Source organism: Triturus cristatus, chromosome 12, assembly GCF_964204655.1.
Source record: "Triturus cristatus chromosome 12, aTriCri1.1, whole genome shotgun sequence".
NCBI classification, from domain to species: Eukaryota; Metazoa; Chordata; class Amphibia; order Caudata; family Salamandridae; genus Triturus; species Triturus cristatus.
The window spans coordinates 711367602-711390416 of record NC_140595.1 but is presented as its reverse complement, the minus strand read 5'-3'; positions in this window follow the sequence as shown (position 1 = coordinate 711390416).

The following is a 22815-nucleotide window of genomic DNA, read 5'->3' as shown; positions in this document are numbered from 1 at the left end:
TTGCTCGATTAATACTTTCAGAATCTCGCCCTGACTGGACAAAATGATATATATTTTCTAAATGTGTAGTCATTCCTGGTAGCCTCCCTAAATATATTGCAGCTCGTCGGATACGTAATGATGCCAGCAGCATTTCGTCCTCTTTGCCGGGCACAGGGTCATATCTACAATCTACTAGAAGTTCCTTAAGCATGTCGGGAGTTACTAGTTTGGGCGTACGTTGGTGGGCTAATTCTTGAAACGAAAGTTTATTTACTCTGGGTGGCGTGGAAAAAATGTTTGATGCACTTCCTGTAGCCCCACCTGGGGTGCTGGATGTGAAAGGATTCGTTGAACGTGATATAGCAACCATAGGTGTGGATACAGCTGTAGAAACAGATGTGCTTGCCGGAACTTGTGTCGGAGTTTGTTGTTGCGGAGGTACAGACGGGGGAGGGTCTTGGCGTTGAACCTCCTCGGCAGGCGGTCTATGTGGCGCAGTATTAGCATACTCGGGAGCTGCGTCGTCTAAATAAGAGGAAAGGAAAACATCTTCTGCGGTTCTGGGATGCCCTTTGGGATGTACTTTTATCGGAAACAATGGGGGTGGCAAGTCTTTTGGTATCTCCGGAGTAGCCTTAGGTAACCCTTCGGCCAGAAGAGGATACATACCATTCACAAGGGCATTTCTTTGTCTGTCTACTTGTTCTGATTTTACTCTAGTACCTTCTTCAATTAATACATTTTCTCGGACTTTATTTGAATTCTCCTTACTTTTCTCTTCCTGTCTGAGCGCTTTTTCTGTACGTCTATATGATTCTTTACGCCATAATTCAATGGCATCTTTCTGTGACTGTCTAGCTTTCTTTTTCCATAATTCTTCCTCTACTTTCATGATGCAATCTGCATCCCAGGTCCCAGCTGCGGGCCACCTCTGACTTTCGGGTAATTCCTTGGTGTAGTCTACCCATAAATCAAGAAATAATATGGCGTCTAGGCCATGTTTATGATACATGAAGTACCCTGGAGTGTCCCTAGGAGGAATGGGAACAGCTTCTTCGAGTACCCCTTTTCTAGTTTTGATCTGTCTTAATTTCGAAAAGAGCGGCATATTGAGAACTGATCTGATACCTAATTTTGAACACGTTTAATACAGCAAAACACAATAAGGAACAGTCATTCATACCACAATATGCAGAACGTATTTAAAACATTTAACATTTAACATTTAATGAACAACAATGATGGCCATTTAGGGAACTAGTCACTAAGCATAATACTCGGCACTAACTAGGTAAGTCTGAATTATATACTAGACATACTTGATATACTGCTAAACAGTACAGATACACTGCTGAAACAGTGCAGACCGGATTTGTGTACCCAAACCCGTCTTGACCGGCACAACCTATGTGCACGTCAGAACGCCTCCCCGGCAATGGTACTCACCGGGTAGCTCGGAACGGAAGGCCTCGGAACTGAACTGAACTGGACTTGAACCGGACTGGACTCGACTCGAAACTTCGGAACTTCGGACACTGGTGGGCCTCTGTATACCTCGGATCTTGCTCTCTCAGCTAGGCTCTGGTCGGGATACTTCGCACTTCTCACCGCCTCGTCTGGGTGTTGATCGCAGCCTCAGTTACCCCCGCTCGGCAGGAGGGAGATACAGGAAATCCTGTGTGTACGCGTTGTTGTCCGTCCAGCTGTGGCAGGAGACCGGGCCTGCAACGCACCTCCGGCGCGTGAGATGAGAAAGTGTCCCTATTCGGGCGCCATATATGTGGTAAATAATTTAATTACCGGTACTTAATTTGATGCGGAAAATCTATAATAATAGCTCAGTAAAATAAGAGGCAGAATCCGTGGTATTAGAGGTTCGGAACGGGCTTTATTCCAAAATCAATTCGAATTTGATGGACTCCATATTCCATCACCACGAAGGTTCAGGAAGTGAAGGACCATACTTTATTGACAAGTAATCATTTTTATACAATATGCATTACAGTGAAACAGATGCAGGAGGCGTGACAAAAGATAAAACATACATGCGTAATTAAAGTGGGTGTAACTAGGCGTAACTTAAAGAACGTCATCAGGTATGATGTCACAATAGGGTGGTTCCATGAAAGAATTTCGCAATGTCAGCAGAAATACTTGGCAGAGATGCGCGCGCAGCAGCATGACGTGTGATTGACGTGCAACTAGGGGGTGAAGGGGACTTGACATTTAGCTCTACATGTGGAGACAGAAGTCTGGGGTTATGTCAACCTAATCCCAAATCATATCTAACATCCTATGTTTAAAGAACTATGTTATCCAAAAAGGGAGGTCTCTTAGAATAGAATCTTATTCTATACTGACTATACTGACTGTTAGTGCGTGTACAAGCGTCTAAGTGTCTACACTAGATGCGAGGGCAGAAATCTTCCATAGTAACAGGGCTATGAATTACTTGCATAAAGACAGAGAAGCCGGGCCCTTTGCTCGGTAGCTGGAAGAATGTTTACTTAAACTACTAGACAGGAATGCATTGGATGGGGAGCGGAGCAGATAATCTCGAAGGTGAAATACAGTTTTTGGCAGGCAGACAGGTTGAGTCAGGCACCGTTAGCCGCGCAGGGAGTAGGACAAAGTTCATGGATACAGATGTGAGCTCAGACTGGAGCTTTCAGAGGCAGAAGGCAGGAAAAGGCTTAATGGCAGAATCAGGGCCTACTCGCCTGGACTGTAAAATGGGATAAATGAACCATATAAAGCCGGTGGCCTTTCATACTTAGGAATAGAATATCCGGCCCATTCATGGCGGATCTGAAAGAGGACATGTTGACGGTGGACGCACATGTGTTTGCGTCTTCATAACTGGAACTGGAGGGAACATACATGTACTTGTGATTTATACATGAAACCGTTGGGGTCCAAGATAGGGGACATAACTGATCATAAAAATCCATATTTCCACATTCCCTCCTTGTCCCCTACTTGCCCTTAGGAGATATCAATCTTCATCAATCCGTCGATCTGTTCATATAGCATCATTTGTTCTTTCTTCTTCCGGGATGAATGAAATCTTGGTGGTGGAATACACGATGTGGCACACAGACCACAAATCGCTGGTCCACATTGTAGGCATAAGCAGCAACTGAATAGTATGAGAAAGCCAATACCTAGGAAGGATAGGACCCTCCATCCCCAGGCTGATAATACACCCCAAAACCAACCGGACCAAGTCCAGGTGCCTGGATTCTGGTGTATCTGGCTTACAATCTTATGAAGGCGAGTTATGGCTTTATATACTGACGGCGAATTTTCTGGTATGAAAATGCAACCGCTTGATCCGATGACCCTACAAGCTCCGCCCCTATCGGCCAGGATGACGTCAAGGACAAGACGATTTTGAAGCATAACAATCCGCATAGCAGACTGCTCTTCTGTTAAATTGCCTAAGGCGGAAATAGTTTCGTTCACTACTGCTTCAAGGGTTCTGGTTAATCTACGTATCAGCTTACTATTGGTAACTGTACCTATATAGGGAAAAAGACCTTTATTGAAATCTGTGTATTTTTCCCATGCTGTTTCAGTGTAATCGACGATTGGGAGATCTCTCCGTTCTCTATTGTGTACTAAATGAGTATTTCTATGATAATCAGGAGGAGCTAGGAAAACAGGTGGCAAAAGGAATCCGATGTAGCAGGTACCATCCCAATCTAGAGGCAAACGTATATATGCAGTCTGACCACATACGAAGTAGGAATGGCGGGAAGCTCTAAATGTAGATTTGCCTTGATCACTAAATTCTATTACAGTGGTGCATCTACTATGGCCCATGTGTATGGAGCCATTCTTTCTTATACATAGTTCCCCTTTTACTGGGAATACGGACATGGCGGGCAAGATCGGTGTAGCTTCAGATTCAACGTTCAGGATCATGAGGTTAAGTGTAAAATTACCTAATCCGTATACTTCATTTTCTAGATCAGTTCCTGTTCTTTTGGGAAGTCCTTCCTTGTTAGGGTAGCAGACTTTAAGCAAAACTAAGTTCAGGTTTCCCCATACCCAGTTGTCTTGATAAACTGCGTAATTCGAATCTAGGGAATTAATTAAACTAAACCATGCTCCACAGGAGCCATTGTGTGTGAACGGATATGGAAAGAGAGGCAGAATTCCCTTATAGTTCTGATAGGGAGGGAGTCGGCCACATATCCAACAATTTGTGGCCTTGCTGGTTTGATGGGAATGATGTAGCATACTAATGAAAGTGTTATTGCGCAGCGCAAATCTATAGGACAATTCATGTGGAGGTAATTCACTAAAAGAATGTTCTGCAGTTATATTATAAGCATGCTTAGGAATAGGGTAATACATGTGCAATAGGATGCTGACAATGATGATCAGAAGACTTAGAAAAAACAAAATTAATAATGTTACTGTACAATGACTACGAAATGATTTACAATACGCATGCTTTTTGAGCAGCATTTGATTATTTCTTTCTCTATTCCGGTCTAGAGGATACATGTCAGAGACAAATTCAACCGATTCACCTTGGAGAGGACTTAAACAATCAAATTGTCTGACTTACTGGACCTCAATTTTAGTTTATACAGTTCTTGTTTCGTAGATTCAGCCAAAGGGAGCTTTGAGTCTGTTTGTGAGGGAATACAGGGTTGAGTCTCTACGCTGGATGGTAGTCCATAAAATTTCTTGATATGACTCGAGTGCAACCACCCTTTTCTTCCCTCGATTTTCACAGCTGTCCTTGTGGTAAGTAAAACCAACTTCGGTGACTTCCACCTAGGATCCAGTTGGGTCTTCCGGTCGAAATTCCTGACTAAAACCAGATCCCCAGGAACCACGTCATGGGGTTTCACCTCAGTATTGTCGGGAAAAGCTGCGGATACCTGTGAACGACAAGATTGTAGTGCAGACATCAAGGAAGCCAGGTAATCTGTCAGCATATTACAGTCAACGTCAGTTATTTTACGAGGTATAGGCGTCCCCCACATATTTGGTGGTCTGCCGAAGATCACCTCATACGGGGATAGCCCTGTTCGAGAATGTGCTACCATTCTCATGTAAAAGAGCGCAACTGGTAAGGCTACTATCCAATCGACTCCTTTCTCTCTACATATTTTGGACAATCTAATTTTCAGAGTTTGATTATGGCGTTCCACGAGACCTGCTGCCTCGGGGTGTCGGACACAGTGAAATTTCCATTGATAGCCTAACAAAAGTGAAACGTGTTTCATTAGTTCGGATGAGAACGGCTGGCCGTTATCTGAGTAGACAACACGTGGTAAACCGTACCGTGGGAAGAATTCTCGAACCAACTGTTTGGCAGTAGTCGGGGCAGTGTAATCTGAGACCGGGTAGGCTTCTGTCCAACGGGAAAGAGCACAGACAACTACAAGAACATATTTGAATCCTCGACATCGTTCCATCTGGATATAATCCATCTGGAGGACTTCAAAAGGGTGATCAGGAGGCTGAAATCCACCCTGTTCTACGGGAATGCTTTTACCTGGGTTAAACTGACAACAGATCATACAGGTACGAACTTTTTGTTTAGCTGCTGCTCGTAAATGTTTGTTGAACCAAATGTGTTGAATGCTGTCTAGCATAGCTTTTTCTCCTAGGTGCGCTGGACTATGTATTGTATTAATGATAACTTGAACCATAGAGTCAGGAAGGAACCATACAGATTTTTCCTTCGTCATCCATCCTTGATCCGTTTGGATCCCTCCTAATTCAGTCCATTTCTTTATTTCTTCTGGTGTAGCATGTGTCTGTATGTCAATTACGTCAAGAGCGGGATCCTTAACCGTCATGCAATGTGTTGATGTCAGAACTATTATCTTTGTCATGTCAGATGTGTGAGTTTGAGCAGTCTGTTTAGCTGTTCTGTCAGCTAGATCATTGCCTTGGGAAATGATATCAATAACTTTCGTGTGAGCTTTACATTTCATAATTGATATTGCAGTGGGTAGATGTATTGCATCTAATAAGGCATGAATGAGGGGTCCGTGCTGAATGTGGGCACCGTGAGAAGTTAAATAACCTCTCTCTCGCCACAGCACGCCGAAGTCATGTACAACTCCGAATGCATAACGTGAATCAGTGTATATGTTGACTTTCTTATTTGTGGCTTGGATACAGGCTTGTGTCAGAGCGATGAGCTCTGCTGCTTGAGCTGACAAAGTGTTAATACAATTTGTTTCAATGACCTCAGTGTCTGTTGTGACTGCATACGCGGCCACTAGCTCTCCTGTACTTGTTCTCATACATGAACCATCTACATACAACGTCAGGTCTGGATCTGACAATGGGACGTCTGTCAAGTCTTGTCTGGGTTTCGTCGTGATAGTAATAACTTCGACACAATCATGTGCCAATGGATCTGTTCCGCCTACTGGTAACAGTGTGGCAGGATTTAACGTATTACAACGTCTGATTTCTATGTGTGGCTGAAACAATGTTAATTCGTAACCGGTGAGTCTTGCTATAGTTAAGTGTTGTGTTTGTGTGCGGTTCAAGAGAACCTCTACTGCATGTGGTACTTGTACTGTCAATGGATGTCCTAACACTATGGCATCGCTTTGTTGGATTGCTAAAGCTGTTGCTGCCACTGATTTCAGGCACGCAGGCAGAGCCTGAGCTACGGGATCTAATGTACTAGAAAAATAAGCACATGGTTTGTGTGATCCTGCTTGTTCCTGTGTGAGTACTGACAAGGCAGTACCTTCGCGTTCTGTAACAAAGAGTGTAAACTGTTTATTGTAACATGGTGTTGCTAAAACAGGTGCTTGACATAAAGCTTTCTTTAGGCTTTCAAAAGCTTGTGTATGTTCCTGAGTCCAAGGGAGAACAGTCGATGTGGCTGCCTCCTGCGTTGTCAACTGAATGAGTGGTTTTGCTAGAAATGCATACTGAGGGATCCACTGCCTACAGTATGAAGTGAGGCCTATGAAAGCCCGCACCTCCTTTTGTGTCTTGGGTATTGGCATGTTAGCAATTAACTGGATGCGATCTGGTGTAAGCTGCCTTCCCTCCTTGGACAGCGAGTGCCCAAGGTAAACAACTCGCTGGACACAGAATTGCAGCTTAGAAGGGGACACCTTGTGCCCCTTTTCGGCCAAAAATTGTAAAACCGTCAGTGAGGCTTTTTCACATTCAGGTTCGCTTCTAGCGGTGATCAGCAGATCATCGACATATTGAAGCAGGGCAGTGTTGACTGGCATGTGGATACTGTCAAGTTCTCGTTTCAGTGCTTGGCTATAGATGCTGGGGCTTTCTGTGAATCCTTGAGGTGCGCGTGTGAATTTAAAGCTTCGTCCATTTAAACTAAATCCGAACAAGTATTGGCTTTCCGGATCTATTGGGACGCTGAAAAAGGCATTCTTGAGATCAATTACAGTAAAGAATGTTGCTTCGGAATCAATGGCTGTCAGTAATGAAGAAATGTCTGGGACTACGGGGTATTGTGGTACAATACATTTATTTAATTCGCGCAGATCAATAACCAATCGATATACTGGCGGGGCTTTTGGATCAGTTCGTTTAAGAATCGGAATTATCGGGGAATTACATACACTGGAGTCGGTTTCCACAACCACTCCTTGGGTAATAAGCTCGTCAATGATTTGCAGTAAAGCCACTACAGCATCTGGGGGTAATTTGTATTGTCTCATTCGTGGTAGTACCACTCCTGTCTTTAGTGTGACTCGATATGGTGTAATGTTCATGCAACCAACATCTGTAGGGCCTTGTGCCCATAAATGTGTGGGTAAAGTCTGCAGTCGGTGATCCATGTCTCGGGACACATAGTGCCCTTTGAAATCGCGTAAAAACAATCTTACTCCTTCCGGAGAACAACATATTATAGCTCCTAGAGCTTTCAATGTTTTTATACCTAACAGGTTTTCTGGACATGATTTAGTAAGCAATAAATCTGTAGTTCGTGTCAAGGGACCAATCGTAAGTGGAAGAGGCTGTGATACTTCGTTAATGATAGGTTTTCCTGAAAAACCAAGTGAAATATTCTGTGAGCCTGAGAGGGGTGCCCCTGGAACTTCACTACGTTTTATTGTTGTTCGGCTCGCCCCTGTATCAAGTAAAAATTTTCTATCTTGGCCTAATAGTTCACTGTGTACATAAGGTCCTTCTTGATCTACAGGGACCTCGATAAGGGGTAAGCCAACTTCCCTCTTAAGGCTATTTCATGAGTATCGTTGATAATCAGGATAGTCATACTGTGCGTTCTGGTACATCTGTCGTGTCGTTGTTTGTGTGGCAGCAATAGGCTGCGGTGGTGGAGCTGGCATAGACTGTTGCGGAGTTGGCATGGCCTGTGCATGCTGCGGGGCTCCTTGTTGGTTCTGATCCTGTCTAAGTGGCCGTGGTCTTTCTTTTGTATTACCTATGGCGATATTATGTTTTAAAACTGGACAATCGTGTACATAATGACCTGGCTGTTTACAATAGTTGCATGTCCCTTTTACAGAACCTGCTGAAACACTGGACTGTGTCATACCCTTTTTATGACCGTCAGCTGGAACTGTCTGGGAAACTAGCATTTTCATTTTCGTGTCTTTCATGCGTCTTTGTTCATGTTCTTGTTCCTCTCTAATTCTATTATGATGGTACTGTAGCATTTGTAACATTTGTGACGGAGTGTTACCTTGCCAGGTACTCTCGAATTTCAATACTCTATTCTTAACTTGGGGCAAGGAATTTTCAACTAATTTTGTCACAAACAGATGTGGATACGATTCGCTACTTGCTTTTATTCCACTATTTATACCAAAACATTTTTCGAATCGGGCATAAAAATCACTAGTGTCTTCATCTTGCTTTTGTTTACAGGCTGAGATTGCACCCCAGTCTTCCTTTTTCGTAGTTAATAAACGTGGCAGTACCTGTACTAATAAACCTGGTAGTATTTTGGTCTTTTCCCCAAGCCCTGATCCTGGACCTCGAGCTGTTTCTTCGTTTTCTAATGCTGTCCAATCTATCTTTTGGTCTCCCACCTCCCAATCCTTTTCTTTGAGTTTTTCGTAAATGCCCGCAGGCATTAATACCTTTAATATTTTCATAATGTCGGGATAGGTATACTCTCCCATGAGCAACATGTCTTTAATTTCACGGTGGAAACCCGCTGGGTCTTTGTCATGACTGGGTACCACTTTCTTCATTTCTAATAGTTCCATTTTAGATATGGGTGTGTATACAAACACACGTTTAAACTGATTGTCATCACCTTTTATCGGGTGTACTTCGCGTAAGGGATTCTGTCTATCCATATAATACGTCGTTCTTTCCTTGACGGGTAGTGAGACATGTTCGGGGCATACAAAAAGAAGGTACTGCTTTCTGGATTCTAGTATTTCTCTAATTAACTCAGTACCTGAACCTCTCCATTTATTCGTGAGTAATTCAGTCAATATATCAGGTAAGGGACCAGGATCGGAGTGTTGGCTGTTATATAATATAAGGAGTTGTTGAATCATGTAGATACCAGCTAAACGCTGTTCATCTGGGGTGAGGTTCAAATACGTGTGCGCTAGTGTATCATCACTATATTTTCCGGGACTGTCAACCCAGTGAACGGCTGACCTGGCTAATTCTTGTTCGTCCATAGAATCGAGTATATGATAACCCCTTCGTTCTCGGAGTAATTTGTCAGCGGCTTGGAACGAATGATCGGGGGACCTTATATTTATTATAGGGGTTTGGAAATTTCTGTTATTATCTGGACGTATCGGACGTATCGGATCAGTAAAGCATCCAGTATTATTACAAGATCTTCCTCTACCTACATAGGCCATGGTTTCTAACTGTCCGGTGGGCAGTTCTAATTCTTCCTCCTCCTCGTTTTGTTCAGGCTGGTCTACCGCTAATCTTTCTTCTTGTATTCGTTCTACTTCTTTGTGGATCTTTCGGCACATAGCTACTATACTTAATAGTCTATCATGTCTCCCCTCTGATATATTCCGACTCCATGTGGTAAGAATTCGCATTTCTTCCGGATTTACCCCTGGTCGGTCTTGATTTCTGATCACACAATTTATGAGGAAACGTAACAGTTCCCCCTGTATCTCCACTTTCTGGTACTCCATGGCTCTATTAATACTCTCAGAATCTCGCCCTGACTGGACAAAGTGATATATATTTTCTAAATGTGTAGTCATTCCTGGTAGCCTCCCTAAATATATTGCAGCTCGTCGGATACGTAATGATGCCAACAGCATTTCGTCCTCTTTGCCGGGCACAGGGTCATATCTACAATCTACTAGAAGTTCCTTAAGCATGTCGGGAGTTACTAGTTTGGGCGTACGTTGGTGGGCTAATTCTTGAAAGGAAAGTTTATTTACTCTGGGTGGCGTGGAAAAAATGTTTGTTGTACCTCCTGTAGCACCGCCTGGGGTGCTGGACGTGAAAGGATTCGTTGAACGTGATATAGCAACCATAGGTGTGGGTACAGCTGTAGAAACAGATGTGCTTGCCGGAACTTGTGTCGGAGTTTGTTGTTGCGGAGGTACAGACGGAGGGTCTTGGCGTTGAACCCCCTCGGCAGGCGGTCTATGTGGTGCAGTATTAGCATACTCGGGAGCTGCGTCGTCTAAATAAGAGGAAAGGAAAACATCTTCTGCGGTTCTGGGATGCCCTTTGGGATGTACTTTTATCGGAAACAATGGAGGTGGCAAGTCTTTTGGTATCTCCGCAGTAGCCTTAGGTAACCCTTCGGCCAGAAGAGGATACATACCATTCATAAGGGCATTTATTTGTCTGTCTACTTGTTCTGATTTTACCTTCTTTCATTAATAGATTTTCTCGGACTTTATTTGAATTCTCCTTACTTTTCTCTTCCTGTCTTAGTGCTTTTTCTGTACGTCTATATGATTCTTTACGCCATAATTCAATGGCATCTTTCTGTGATTGTCTAGCTTTCTTTTTCCATAATTCTTCCTCTACTTTCATGATGCAATCTGCATCCCAGGTCCCAGCTGCGGGCCACCTCTGACTTTCTGGTAATTCCTTGGTGTAGTCTACCCATAAATCAAGAAATAATATGGCGTCTAGGCCATGTTTATGGTACATGAAGTACCCTGGAGTGTCCCTAGGAGGAATGGGAACAGCTTCTTCGAGTACCCCTTTTCTTGTTTTGATCTGTCTTAATTTCGAAAAGAGCGGCATATTGAGAACTGATCTGATACCTAATTTTGAACACGTTTAATACAACAAAACACAATAATGAACAGTCATTCACACCACAATATGCAGAACGTATTTAAAATATTTAACATTTAACATTTAATGAACAACAATGATGGCCATTTAGGAAACTAGTCACTAAGCATAATACTCGGCACTAACTAGGTAATTCTGAATTATATACTAGACATACTTGATATACTGCTAAACAGTACAGATACACTGCTGAAACAGTGCAGACCGGATTTGTGTACCCAAACCCGTCTTGACCGGCACAACCTATGTGCACGTCAGAACGCCTCCCCGGCAATGGTACTCACCGGGTAGCTCGGAACGGAAGGCCTCGGAACTGAACTGAACTGGACTTGGACCGGACTGGACTCGACTCGAAACTTCGGAACTTCGGAACCTGGTGGGCCTCTGCATACCTCGGATCTTGCTCTCTCAGCTAGGCTCTGGTCGGGATACTTCGCACTTCTCACCGCCTCGTCTGGGTGTTGATCGCAGCCTCAGTTACCCCCGCTCGGCAGGAGGGAGATACAGGAAATCCTGTGTGTACGCGTTGTTGTCCGTCCAGCTGTGGCAGGAGACCGGGCCTGCAACGCACCTCCGGCGCGTGAGATGAGAAAGTGTCCCTGTTCGGGCGCCATATATGTGGTAAATAATTTAATTACCGGTACTTAATTTGATGCGGAAAATTAATAAGAATAGCTCAGTAAAATAAGAGGCAGAATCCGTGGTATTAGAGATTCTGAACGGGCTTTATTCCAATAACAATTCGAATTGTGGGCTTCATATTCCATCACCACGGAGGTTCAGGAAGTGAAGGACAATACATTATTGACAGGTAATCATTTTTATAGAAGAGGCATTACAGTGAAACAGATGCAGGAGGCGTAACAGTTGATAACAGAGATAAAGACATACATGCGTAACTAAAATGGGTGTAACTAGGCGTAACTAAAGAACGTCATTAGGTATGATGTCACAAATGGGTGGTTCCATGGAAGAATTTCGCAATGTCAGCAAAAATACTTGGCAGAGATGCGCGCGCGGCAGCATGACGTGTGATTTGACGTGCAACTAGGAGGAGAATGGGACTTGACATTTAGCTCTACATGTGGAGACAGAAGTCTGGGGTTATGTCAACCTAATCCCAAATCATATCTAATATCCTATGTTTAAAGAACTGTGTTATCCAAAAAGAGAGGTCTCTTAGGATAGAATCATATTCTATACTGACTATACTGACTGTTAATGCGTGTACAAGCGTCTAAGTGTCTACACTAGATGCGAGGGGGTAGGAATATTCCATGGTAACAGGGCTATGAATTACTTGCATAAAGACAGAGGAGCCGGGCCCTTTGCTCGGTAGCTGGAAGAATGTTTACTTAAGCTACTAGACAGAAATGCATTGGATGGGGAGCGGAGCAGAGCAGATAATCTTGAAGGTGAAATACAGTTTTCTGGCAGGCTACGGGCTGGATCAGGCACCGTGAGCCGCGCAGGGAGTAAGACAAAGTTCATGGTCACAGATGCAGGCTCAGACTGGAGCTTTCAGAGGCAGAAGGCAGGAAAAGGCTTGGTGGCAGAATCAGGGCCTACTCGCCTGGACTGTAAAATGGGATAAATGGACCATATAAAGCCGGTGGCCTTTCATACTTAGGAATAGAATATCCGGCCCATTCATGGCGGATCTGAAAGAGGACATGTTGACGGTGGACGCACATGTGTTTGCGTCTTCATAACTGGAACTGGAGGGAACATACATGTACTTGTGATTTATACATGAAACCGTTGGGGTCCAAGATAGGGGACATAACTGATCATAAAAAATCCATATTTCCACATTCTACTTGATAATATCCACAAGAAAACATCAAAAGGGCAGACAGAGACTGTGGCAGGTCACTTCTGACAGGTGCAGGAACTGCCATCCCACTGTGTCCCAACGAGTCTGATGAAGGAAAATTACTACTTCCGTACATCAACTGAGTTAGCACAACCTTCCAGGGTCAGTACAAACAGTGATGTGGGAGGGCAGTCCCTTGTACCGATGATCACAGAACCAATCACTATGACTAATTTGACCAGTGACGAAGAAAGGCAATACCCCATACTTTTAGAGCCTGCAAAGAAACTGTGGCTACTGTCTTGGAACTTAGTAGGCCTTAGGTCTAAGGTTATATCTGAGGAGTGGGGGAAGTTTGTCGACAGTTTTGAAATATGCCTATTCCAGGAGACATGGGTCACTGACAAAATGTTCAGAGCAGGTGTAACAATTTACAGTGTTGAAGCAGTACCGTCACTGAAGGGTCATTCTGCTTAAGGACTCATTATTTGAATTAAAATGAATTTGTGTGTCAACATTAAAAAGTATGACATAAACTCGAGTAATCTATCAGTCTTGAACATCAAAGGTACTACCAGTAACAGATCAGTGCTCTTGGTTAACATCTATAACAGATTCCTCTACCAGCACCATGACTCCCCACAATGCTGGCCCTAGATGAGTTCTTAGAAAGGGAAGGGGCCTCTCATAACATAATTCTCACAGGAGACCTAAATGTAACTTTCAAACCCCTTGAGGTAACTATGAATGTTGCAGATGAAGAGGTTACTGAAATGGGCATCCCGCACCTGAGAAAAGCAAAGCCAGTTAAGAATGTGAAGGCAGCATTTCATGTTGCCTCTCTCACTCTTAAATATGGGTTGAGGGATGGTAATGGATGTTCCATCTCCGACCAAGAGCTAAGTCACATTAGTTCCTTAATCCAACTATTCTCAGCAAAAATAGAAGGGTTAAATGTCCTGTGATTATAAGGAGTGCTGACACTCTGGCACAAATTTCTAACATTTCATCTCATTCAATGGTAGACCTGAGTACCCATAGATTGGCGGGGCAACCTATGCTGGATATAGTCATGAGTTTTGTGGACAAGATCAAAAACATTTTTTATAGTAAAGGCAGGGGCAAGGAAAAGGGTAATAGCAAGAATGAGTGGTAAGATGAGTGTTGTAAGATAGCTAGACATGCACTGATGCGGGCTATTAAAACTGGTTCGAGAAGTATGGTAGCCACAAAAAGAAAAGCTTATACAACTGCCCAAATTGAGGCAAAAAGTAAATAGCATGAAGGATTTTAGAGAGAACAATAGCAAACAGTTTTGGCATCTGATAGCTAAAGGGTTAAAAAACTTAGTTGCAGAGGAAAACTTCCACATACAGCCACAGGTTTGGGTAGGCCACTTCGGTCTGCTTTATGCAGGACCAAAGGACACCAGTTCAGGGACCAGTGAGACCCCCATTAGTTTTTCTTCTGATGTAGAACTAGAAACAGATCAAATCATTTTGACCATAAAAGAAACTCAGGGGACAATTTGCCCACTACAATGGGGCAAAGCACCAGGTTTCATAAGAATTCCAGGTGATCTCTATCTCTCAGAACCTGAAATTTGGGTTGTGATTCTTAATCTTAGCTTCAATGCCATCCTTAAGGGAGCAGACATATCTGATTCTTGGTTAGGTGCAGAGGTATATTAAAAAAAGGGGACCATAGCAATCCAATAAGCTATAGGCCCATCAGCCTAATCAATATTGCACAGAAAATATTCTGTAGACATATGCTGGAGAGGCTTTTCAACTGGATGAGGGAAGGGAATATACTGTCACTGCTGCAGGCAGGTTTTAGAGAAGATACGAGTGCCATAGACCAACTGCTCCATTTTGCAATGATTTTATGGAAATATGTGACAATTAAAAAGGAACATGTATACGTTGAGTTTGTGTACCTGCGAGCCGCTTTTGATTAAGTTCCCCGAGAAAAACTTTGGGCAGCACTCAACAAATTGGGGGTCCCAAGTAACTTACTGCAGATAATCATAAGACTTCATAAGGATAACTATGCCCAAGTTAGATGGGGATGGAGGGCAGGCTAACTGATCGGATCAAGATGAACAGAGGAGTGAGTAAAGGATGTGTACTTGCGCCCACTTTATTCACCCTTTATATTAATGGACTGATCCAATTACTAACTGGCTGTACCAGCGATCTGCCTAAGCTTGCTGGTCAAGTAGTGGCCTCATTGCTTTTTGCAGATCATACTCTACTTATTCCCAGAACGCCGATGAGGCTTCAAAACATAGTGGTCTGGTTTGTGGTAGGCTGTGAGGAATTTGTACTGGAAATTAATACCATATACACTAAATTAATTGTATTTAACCCACATAGGTCCTTTAGGGGCATGATAAAGCTGGGCACCACTTCATTAGAGCAGGTGAAGCAATTTGACTATCTGGGAGTCAGGCTGAGTAACGCACAATCATGGGCCCTGCTAATTGCAAAAAGCCAGTTCTCACTTCAACAGGTAAGCTCTGCTCTAGTCAAAAATGGAGAAATTCAATTTATAGACCAGTGGCTCCAGTAATTCATGTGCACCAAGATCAGGGCATTGGAGCTTCATTGTATGGTGCAGAGTTATAGGGCCATTGAAAAAATGAAGAGTCTAACAGAAAGAGCGAAAGATCTCCGGCAGAGAGTGATGTTAAAGCCTTAATTACAGTCACATTCTCGATTTACCTCCAGTGTGCCCTGCCATCGCTGTCAGCATGCTAAGGCGCCTGAGTACATCCTGCTGCAGGTAAGTCAGACGTGGACATGATTCTAATCACCGAGCTTTGCTGTACTTTTTTTTTAAACAAAGAAGATTCTTATTTGTCATTTTTAATGCTTCCGTTTTCAGAGGATGAAGAGAGACAGGCGAATATGTATAAAGTGACTGTTAAATGCTTGTACTGGGCTAATATGTAGGAATGGCATTCACAAGGAAGAAGTACAATAAAACGACAAAAAACAAATCATGGAAAATAAATAAGTAGAACCATTTCAACTGGTGCTACTACTAGCCTGTAATTAGGTCAGTGGCCGCTAGATGGCAGAGTCAATGAGGATAAAATATTGCACTGAGCATTATCTCCAGGTCAAGCTCACAGTTCAAACGGGAATGATTAGCAAAAATATTATTCTGGAAATTTGCTGTTAAAGAAACAAACACTTTGCGGACAGCTCTCCTCGTGCAGAGTTTGAGTGGCTCCTCCCGGGGCTTAAAGAAAACAGGGTACCTGTATTTATTTACCTGCCTCCACTTTGTGCCGCCCAGCTGTGGAAATGCTGCAACAAGGAACAACGAAACAACATTTTACTGACCAGTTACTGCAGTCACCCTTCTTTTCCCCGTAGAGAATTTAGGGAATCAATGTAGGCAGCAGTGAAGGTTCAGACGCACAACATCATTCATCACTTTGATGGCGAAGGACTTTGCACATTGCAATACTTCACTTCTGCCACTCGCTTGGAGGAGACATCGTGCCATAAGTGAAGAGGGTGACTGTGACGGGGTGCAATCGCCGACGGGACTGCAAGGACCAGGGTGCTTTGCAGGACTGCTGGATTCCTGGCCGCCGCACCTGGGTCCTCTTCCCGCCCCCACCTCAATTACACGCCCATTTAAGGCACGCCTAGTCTCGCGTAGCGGGACGCGTGCGGGACGTAGTCCGGGGCGAAGCCCGGGCAAAGGGCGGGCCTGTTTAAGCCCGTTCAAACACGGTCAAGACCGGACCGGGCAACCCCTTTGTCAACTATCATCTGCCACATAGCTACTAATATACTTGTGGAGTTCCGTAAGTACTTCCCGCAACCAAGACTGTGCATAACAATATGGCTGTTTCCCATACCAGAAGCAGGGCTGCTATAACAGGAACTCTTGATAGCTTCATTACCAGAGCTAATTCTGTAATTGACCAGGGGATAACGCTAATGGAGCGAAGAGTTTCACAAGACCTAGCCTTCGCTAAAAGGTCCTCTATGGGTCATATTGCCAGTGCGCGCACACCGGATCCCATTAGGCGGGAAACTATAGTCAATGTTCTTCCATCTGTTGACAATGTACACACCAGACAGGATCTGGCTCACTCTTCCCAACCTGAACAAGCCCTAGATTCCACTATAGCGTCAACCATGGCAAGCTCCCCTGAGAGACTAAACTTTCGCCAGCTGCGAGGCAAACGTGAGGGGGCGATGCCAAAAAGGAAGAGGAATGTGGATTCACGGGCAGGGGGCAGAAAAGCTAAACTCGCCAAAGGTCATAATGGCAGTGATATAATAACCAAACAAATAGGAAAAGAACCTTCCAAGGTGGTTTCAATCCATGCTTCACTATTACCAATTGAAACACCGATAGGAGCACCTCCACAAGCCTTAGCTCCTAGGAGTAGTGATACTGTATCGGAGACACATGCCACTGTGAGTGCCCTATTAAGTGCCATTATCAAGCCCCTGGAAATGAGATTGACCCGTATCGAGCAGCAGCTCCTGTGAATTGAACATGTGACACTGGATATACAGAGCAAAGTGAAGCCAGATATGACAAACCCAGGTTCTGCTGATTCTGATACCAGACAGGGGGAGACTGACATAGTTACATCTAATAACCCTTTACTCCCCCCACCATCAGCACCAATTGTAAAGCAGCCTATAACAGGAGTTGCATGCCCTATTTCCCCGAGGGAGGATACTCCCCCATATATTAGCTCGGGTGGCCAGATCCAGACCCCGGGGGACTCCCTAAAAGAACGTAGAATTAATTTGCCACCAGAAAGTAGTCTTTATTTGGCAATTTTGGTTGGAGTCCCTGAGCTACCAAGCTCAAGTATAGAATCATTTTCGTCCCTTAAAAACAAAATTCTAGATTGGCTCAACAAAATTCGACCACTTCCCCCCCACATCACTAGCAAAATATTGATGGTATGTAGAGTGGGTGGGACATAGGCCAAAGACTATTATGGGTGATTGCATATTGGTTAACTTTAACGATCCGCGAACTGTTGAATACATCTGTAATTGGAGACATTATAATCAGGGAGCGAAGATACAACCACATCTACTGTCCTATTTCTACCCCCCAATCTGCCGGAATAATTTTGAGAGTGGCTGGACCCTGGTAGAGCATAGAGGAGGGGAAAGGACTGTCAGGGCTCCCTATGATCAATTGTCATTAACGGGCAAAATATCAACCCAAAACAGATTTAGCTGTCTGGATCTGGTTGATTGACTTGACCAGACACTGGGAGGAACTCAAGTGTTTAATAATTGTAGGGGCAAGGATACTTGTGAGGAAGAGTGCCCGCTAATCAAGGATAGCACTACAAGCACTAATTTTCAGCGTTGTACCCCCACTGTTGAAATCCCCCCTGAGACTGATGAGGTTTTATCTGATGGCAGCAGCCCAGAAGCCTTATCGGTCTCCCAGCAGCTACTATGTGGAGAAAGTACCACTAGAAGGAGTGACTGTAATTCCATGGTAACCAGTATTACTAAACCCCTGGTAATTGCGTCATGGAATGTGGCAGGTCTACATAGTAAATTATCTTGTCCAGACTGGGGTACTTTTATAGATGGGATGGATATATGTTTATTTCAAGAGACGTGGGCTAGGGAAGAGGAAAGGAGAGCTGGATTTGCGGGCTTTCATATACCGACACGATGGGGGGAAAAGGGACGACCGTCTGGGGGCCTCACCATATGGGTGGGAACCCACTTGGGTTGTACGGCTGAGTCCGTGACCACCCATTCGGATGACCTACAGTGTGTGGTCTTGAAATGGCCTAATTGTTTTAAGCTCGCTATTGTGAATGTCTACTCGAGATCTGTAGGCATAGCCAGGGAGTCTACTACAGTGTAAGATCTGATAAACTTTTTGTATTCCATCCCAACGGATACTTTTTTATTAATAGCGGGAGATTTGAACTGTCATTATGAACCCTTGCATGGGATGGATGATGGTGCTCTTGCGACTGAGTATGATTTTTGGTCTATACCACCAACTCAATCTCCACACCCCAGGTCATGGTCTCCCCTAGCGATACAGATAACGGCCCTAACATTAAGTCATTCTATTAGGGCCTGTAATGGACGCACCCGCTCTGACGTACCTTCGAGGTGCACATCTAATAAAAAGGGCCACGAATCACGTATAGATTATATTATGGTTGGGACAAGATTGTGGTCCAAGGTAATTGATTTTGAGGTTATTGCAAGGGATGACAGCGACCACAATGCATTGAGGTTGGAGCTGGTTTTCCCCACCCCACGAGCGAAGGAACAAGGACACCTAGATGATCTCGGAGACAGGGCAGTTTTAACTAATGATCGGCGCAGGGTCAAGTGGGACAAGGTCGTGGCGTCCAGCGAGGAACTCGCAAATTTATACAATCTAATTCTCGCTTTCTTTATTGAAATAGAAGCCTTAAATTCCCAACAACCTCCTCCAGACTTTAATACCAAATTACTATTCTGGAAAACGGCAAAGATTGAGGATGGCAGCCTCTACATGGTATTCGTGGACCTCCGCTCCGCCTTTGACTTGGTGCCTCGGGGGAAACTTTGGACTGTGCTCCTCGGCCTGGGTGTTCCACTACCAATCCTGAAAATGCTGATGAAGTTGCACGAGGGGAATTTCGCTCGGGTCAGATGTGGGAGGAACGGGGCACTGTCATCAAAGTTTCACATTGAGAGAGGGGTTAGGCAGGGGTGCGTATTGGCACCTACCCTGTTCTGCCTCTTTATCAATGGTGTGATTTCCCATCTTGACAGTGCCCCTAACAATGATGCACCAAGTCTGGCAGGTAGCAGGGTGCCGGCGATTATGTTCGCTGATGACACCCTTCTACTCTCCAAGTCACCAATGGGAATCCAGCGTGTGTTGGATAGTTTTGAGGATTTTTGTAAAAGTCGTGGCCTTGAAATAAATGCTAATAAGACAAAATATATCGTCTTTAACCCTTCGTTCCCTACTAGGCTGAATCCCAAACTAGACACAGTGAGACTCGAAAGGGTAAAAACTTTTGAGTATTTGGGTGTAACCCTAAGCGAAAGTCTCTCATGGGCCCCCCAACAAGTAAAAGCGCAAATGAAACTAACCCAGTATGTAGGGGGTATTCTCAGGCTGTCCAACACGTCTACATACAAACCCATAAAACCACCGATGGAGATCTACAAGAGTCAGACGAGGGCCTCAATTCTGTGTGGTGGGGAACTATGGGGGCATCTAACTGGGAATGAATTTCTCAAAATAGAAAATAAGTTTATTAGGCAGCTACTGACACTCCCACAAAGCACCCCGCTGCATCCTTTAAGGATGGACCTGGGCCTGAGGTCTATTGAAGATGAAATGTCTTTGAAACCTCTCAGGTATTGGCACAGGCTGTGGACTACGCCTGCACTATTGCACTATAGGGCAGAGTTAAAGGAAATACTGAGTAGCAGTGGTGCAGCAAAAATCCCTTGGTTCAGGTTTTTAAAATCCCAATTTACCAGACTGGGTTTGCTGACATGTGGTATGACCCTGAAAGGAGCTGCCAGGCGATTCCGCGGAGGTTGCTTACCAAGATTTATGTGGCTGAGCACCTTACTAGTGTTCAGTCTGCCCCAATATTGGAGTCTTAACTAAATCATTTTTAAGTTTTAAGGATTTTTATCAATTTGAGAATTTTATGGATATCATTTATCCTATTGCATCAAGAAAATTATATCTCCAATGGAGATTTGGTACTTTACCCTTGAGAGTTTTTACTAGCAATTGGTCAAATACTTCTATCAAGACTTGTCCTGGATGCAGCTGTGACAAAGAGGGTGAGCTCCATGTATTGTTTTTTTGTCCTGCGTACACCAAAGCAAGGAAGTATTGGCTAGTACCTCTCTGTAAAAATATGGGCTTTCGACAGTGTAACTATGCTTTTAGAATTTTAAAGTCAGATACATCAAAATACATAGTATTTGCAGTTTCCCAATTCTTATTAGCAATGTGGAATAAGAGAAGGGGTTTGATTAACATTCAATGAAAATGCTACGACATGTTATAATACAATGTATGGTGATGTTTATGCATCCGTTTATTTTTGTATTTTTTTTAAGGCAAATTGCTGAAATAAAGATGTCTTTGATGATGATGATGGCGAATTAGGATCACAAGTGAGAGCAAACGCACGATACTAAAAAAGACAATCGAATGTAGTTGTGTATGAACAGTGATGAGTGTTTGAGTGACCTCAAGAAAAAGCAGTGTCCAAATAGGAGGAAGTTTCCAGTAGATGGAAATGATGGGAGTAAAAAATCCGAAATCTAAACATTAAAAAACAAAAACTACAGAAACATGTTTTTATTATAACATCTTTAAACAAACCTCTGACAAGATCAACATCTATAAGGTCTGAAGAACGAGAGAGAAAAAGGAAGAATAAACAAGTCACCAACATGCGAGCTGAGTGGTGCGCGCGCTCATGTGAAAGCAGCTGTTTTCAAGCACACTTTTGCTTGTGGCACCGTCCGTCTTGCGGGAGCGAGCCACAGCCAATTATCATGCGCGCCGCTGCTCGCTGCCGCAAGGTGGATACCGCCACAAGTACGAATGTGTGCTTGAAAGTCAGCAGAGCGACGGCTAAAGGCCCTCCTATGCAGCGCATGCGTGCTGCGTAGGCGAGACCTAATAAAGGGACTCCGGTGATAGTTGTGGAGAACATGTTGCAGTCTTAACGCCTACGAGATGCCCTCAACGCTAAAATCACGACCTCGCAGTCCAAAAGTTGGAGGTGCTGTGTGGAGCCCTCCACACTTATTTGACCGGTACCATCATGCTTCATGTTTCCCCAAACCTTCAACTGCCCGCGCCCATCAGCGATTTATCAATGGTGATGGTCAATCCTGGGTGCAACAGGAGCCCATGCTAGCCGAAAGGTTAGACACATGCCTGGCGAAATCAACACTGACTGATTTACTTGCCACTGCTGAGAGGGACTCCTCTAGAGTACAATTTGAAACGGTGGCTTCAGGTGCACGGCACCGACACTTACTATCATCTGCCAAATGATGGCGATGTTTTGCTAATTTTAAGATGAACAAAACAACAGTTGCTGATTAATTAAATGTACAGTAAAAATGGCTAATAGCTGCTTCCCACGTCATTCTTATAGCTTTGGGGGCTTGGAATAGTCGGAATTGTCACACTTATAAGAGTGGATGGTTAGTAGTTGTGTTGGTAGTGTCATTAGCAACACTGGCAGGGGCAATCGGTGGGGCAAGCTGCAGTGGCGTCCTGACGAGGGCCCTGCCACTTATTTTTATATATAAATATATTTTTGGGACAAATTAAGTGATTACATGCCAGAAGGGCGGCAGCCACTCTTGGGAATGCTAGCTTCTATGATAGACGTGGTGGCCTATGTGGGAAAGATATAGAATTGGCCCCGCAAGGGGCCCCAAAACACTACTTTAAAAATTGTGTGATGTCACCTTTAGAACTAGGTGGTGGAAGGAATGGGAGGGTGCACACAGACAAGAAGCCTGGGCGCCATAGCTCAGTCTTTTCTCTAATGAAAATGATTCATGAAAGGTGCAGAGTCAGACACCTCCTTGGTTCGCATCACGTGGGATCCATACAATCCTATTACTCTGTCCTGGACCTGAGCCAAGAAGCTAGTTCCCAGGAGTGGATCAAGGGCTTTAGAAGGCAGGAGCATGTTCTTCAAAAGGGGAATCTCTATTTAAGCAGACCTTTCCAACTCAGACATGGTG